Source organism: Schistocerca piceifrons, chromosome 5 (assembly GCF_021461385.2).
Source record: "Schistocerca piceifrons isolate TAMUIC-IGC-003096 chromosome 5, iqSchPice1.1, whole genome shotgun sequence".
In the NCBI taxonomy this organism is placed as follows: Eukaryota; Metazoa; Arthropoda; class Insecta; order Orthoptera; family Acrididae; genus Schistocerca; species Schistocerca piceifrons.
The window spans coordinates 470,807,183-470,811,735 of NC_060142.1; positions in this window are offsets into that span (position 1 = coordinate 470,807,183).

Below are 4,553 nucleotides of genomic sequence, written 5' to 3' on the forward strand. Positions count from 1 at the left end.
AACAACATTCTTTTGTGCCCAGTATTTTTATTTTCTCTACACATACATAGATATTTTTATTGGTTGTGGCGTGTTACATACTATTTCTGTTGTCCTTGGGCCAAATATGCTTCTAACTAGTCTTCTATCTGTTTTCCTGATTTTTTTCTTCTATGCCACATTTCCACACTAGTTTTAGTGTTTCAGCGCCATACAGAACCTCAGGACTCGCTATTGTATTATAATGTGTAATTTTGGTCCCGTATTAATGCCTTCTTCTTATACAGAGTTTGTCTGCAAAAGAATGAGACTGGCTGCTGAGCAGCAGTCCAGTCACCAGCAGCACGCTCCCCCAGTGTGTGGTTTTTGTGCGTGTGTGTGGTGGTGGGGAGTGACTAAGCTAAGCAATGCACTGCATGACAATATGTGTCAATCAAAGTAACAAATCTTTTTACTAGACCCAGTGACATTAATTTATGGTTTGACCGTAATGTAATGGTCGTCTTATTTGCTCTTATCTCTACACTGTCCTTTCTTAGCCACTCACATAAATATTTGAATGAGCTGACTTTCTCGATTTTTTTTTTTTTTTCCTTAATGAGTAATTTCTGCGGACAATTTTTAATATTCATTTTAAATTCTGTCTTTGGGAAAGAAATTAGTAAACTAATTTTTCCTGCTTGCACAGATAGGATTTCTATTTGGATTTTAGCATTTTCTGCTGTGTCTGTTGCCAAGGCAATGTCATCTGCAAATTCCATGCTGTTCACATAGTTGTTATCTTTGTGGTTTCCCAGTTTGATGCCTTTTGTGTCACTTTTTCTCTACACTCTAATCACTTTCTCCAAAGCATAGGTGATAGTCCATCCTCATGCCTGACTCCTGTTTTTACCTCAAAGTTTTAGGAGAATTCTCCACACAACCTGACTTCCTATTTGTCCATGATCTTGGTTGAGGTTTGTAGTTTGTCGATCAAAGCCGAATTCTTTCATCATATTGATGAGGAATCTTCTGTCAGTGGAATCATACACTTTCTTGATATTAATATATTCTCCATGGTCACCTGTTTTATAAAATCACTGGACTGGCTGGTAAGATCTGGATAGGCATGGTTCTTTTCATGCTAACAGACTTCTTCTTCCTTGCATTGTCTTCAATGCTAGAGGCTGGAAGAGAGCTGTTTGTATGTATTGACCAACACTATTTCTTCTTTCAACACCATTCTACTTAAGCTTCTTTATACATTGAGTTAAGTCGTACCATCACTATTTAAATACAGATATCTTCTGTAATGAGATTACATTTTGACAAGTGCAACTGGCTGAGAATGTATGACAGAATGACAGTTTTAAAACTTCATTTGTTCTTCTTCTGCAGTGCCACTATTATTCTTGTTATTGTGAGTGCTGTTCTTCCATGGTTGGAAGGCACAACATCTTAGAACAAGCAGGTGGACATGCTAAACTCATTGACTCATCTTGCAGATTCACAGCACCTGTGTACCTTTCATTACCTGCACATTATAATAAATCATTTTTTCCAACAATATGCTGTCTGAAACTTAACTACTAACAAAAATGTTTCTTAAATGTCACAGTTCTCTTTCATCATTGAAAAGAACAGAGTGTGACCCCATTTTCCCTAAAATGATGTGTTATATCTCAGTATCTATCTACTGCATGGCCAACTGTTCATTTTCTTGAGCCATAGTTCCTCTGCGTGTTCCTCATTGAGGTATGCCACTATTGCTACTTTATCTATTTTACTGGATGTGTAAATAGTCTTTTAATTGCACTTTGTACTTCGATAATCATTGTTGCTACAACTGTCTTGTGGTCACAGATAGCAGTTTCAATGCAGACATGCTCAAAGAGATCACGTCCATTTGTTGCCGTTAGATCGCGTGTATTTCCATCACAAGTAGTGTTCTAGGTAGTTTTTAGAGCAGGCATTTAGGATGTCTTGCCACGCCCACAATTAATAAAACCATAATTTATCCCATTTGATTGTGGGATGATTATCTTCCGGTAATTACAATATGATAGGGAACTGAGGTTTCCATTTCAAGTTTTCAGCTACATATGGCAGGGTTCAATTACAATTTTATGCCCACACCTGATACTGAATCTTGCCCAAAGAATTTTGCATGTAGGTTTAATTTGTATCTCGGTGGATTTGAGTTTCTTTTCTACTGCAACAAATATTCCATTTCCTAGTAGCCCATCCTTTTGATACATACTTAAAATTTTTGCAAAATCCTCACTGCATCAACTTTGGGTTTTTAACTAACTTTCTGAGCCTAGTATTACGTGAGTTTTGCTGCTTTTTAGGAGTGCTTCAAACTCCGGCACTTCGTTGTGAGTGCTTTGGCAGTTATCCACGAGGATTTTAACACTCTCGCCTATGTGTGGCCTTTTTTGGATCTTACACTGATACTTCTGGGTCTGCTGCAACTATTATCTGGACTGGATGGAGAATCGCCTAATCTAAAAATCCTTGTATGCATACCACAGTCAAGTGAAGTGTATGTTGACAGTGAGGAAGATAACTTGTTAGGCTGACGAGGACAAGATGAAGTGAATGGGGCAAAAAATGTTAAATATCTGGAGGAATGTGGCTAGGGTGTCCTCACCCTCAGTCCAGGTATCATGCAGAATGTCATCAATGAATCTGAACCAGGTGAGGAGTTTGGGATTTGGAGAGGTTTCTCTAGATGGCCCATGAACAGGATAACATAGGATGCTGTCATGTCAGGTCCATTGAGAATATATTTGGGCTTGGTGACCAGGAAGGAGGTTGTAGTTCTGGAGTCAGTCGGGCATCAGGAAAGGTGGTGTTAAATAGCATGTGCCCATAGCCTTCGGGTGTTAAGTGTAGAGGGAGCATCAACAATGATGAGGAGGGTGCCCTGCCCTCTATTTTAACAACCCATTCATTGTCTGATCACACAAATGAGAGAAGCTGGGAGAGTTCTTGGAATATCTACAGTAAATATCACCCACAACAAAAAGCACACAGTTCTAAAAACACTGGTTGATCAAGCAGTCTTTGATGCCAAAAACTTGCCATGAACACTGAACCACTTACAAATAGATTTCCATGAGAATAACTACAACTACCAACAGTATATCCAGCAATTTGAGTAGGTGTCCACAAGCAGAACATCACTGAGGAGAAGAGAAAAAAGCTTGCATTTTCGCCATTCTGTGGTTCAGTGATGAGGAAAAATTTGCTGGCTCTTGAATAGATATAACAAGTCAGTCTTGAGGGATCCAACTAATATATGTCAACTCAAGACCTGCAATAGATAATGTGGGCCTCAGAACTCCTGATGTGGCCCCTATCATGTCATACCTGACTGAACAATGCTGGATTGAAGGAAAGAGGTGCCTGTGACTACACTATCCACAGAAATCAAAAACTGCATTTGAAAATCCCTGTCTCATCAAAAGGGCTGTGATAGGATGATAAAATAAGCTAAAGATTAGAATACCTAATGTCTAATAACACTCTCCACAGACTTCATGGCTTGCAACATAGTACAGTGTGAAATCTGGACAATATGAAGTTAAAGCCGATGCTGTAGACACTGCCTTAATAGTAACAGACTGAGCACCAGAGACATAAAAGCCTCTACTATAGCTATATAAAGGCAAGGCCAGCAACCACATAACAGACCATTTTTTACCTCTTGACAATGGCTCGGGAACACTTGGTGGAATGGATGCATCACTAATTTTGATAATTTTATGTATGGTCATGTTCAGGGTTAACAACTCTGGATACTAATGAGCAGTTTTTGCTTTGTTTTGAAATTGTTTTCCATGAATATGAAAATGAATAATGCAAAGTAAAAACATGCTGGTATTTCATTGTTTAGATAATATAACTTTTCAATTTATATATAAAATAAAAACTATTCAAAGAAAACTAAAACTTTACATGATGGACTCTAATGAGGTACTGACGAAAACATGCGGGTGAGTGTTGAATCCTAATACTAGTCCAGCAAAATCAAATATAAAATTGTTAGTTGTAGTAAATGTAGAAATATAAATTTTAAGTGGTACTAATACCAGTTTGTAACAGAAATAAAGTTTGTTTTTACAATGAAAGAAAAACTAAACAAATTGTACTGTCATAAATATTGCAAAATTGTTGTGAAGTAGTGAACTTATTAGTGATGAACATTGTAACAATACTAGGTGGTTATCTTCAATGTGTAGCTATTCACATAGATCCAGTGTGGGCTGCAAAACTTGCTCGAAATGCTGATGCATTAATGCGGATCTGATCAACAGGGGAAAAGAATTTATTCCAGTTTTGATTGCCAGGTGCATTGTCAGGTCCTGTGAATACAAGAAAGATGTGTAGAAATGTTTCCATATGTAATGGACTAGTAATGGGATGCGGGCAGAAAAGGCCAAACAAGTGATAAAGACATACTGTTGGTTTTATTATTAACTGCTACTTACACAATTTTGTTCAGTATGAGCACCAGAGACGTCAACAAGATGCTGCATCCAAAAATAATGTGAGAAACAGTTGCTTGAAGCAGTTCTGATGGAATCTGA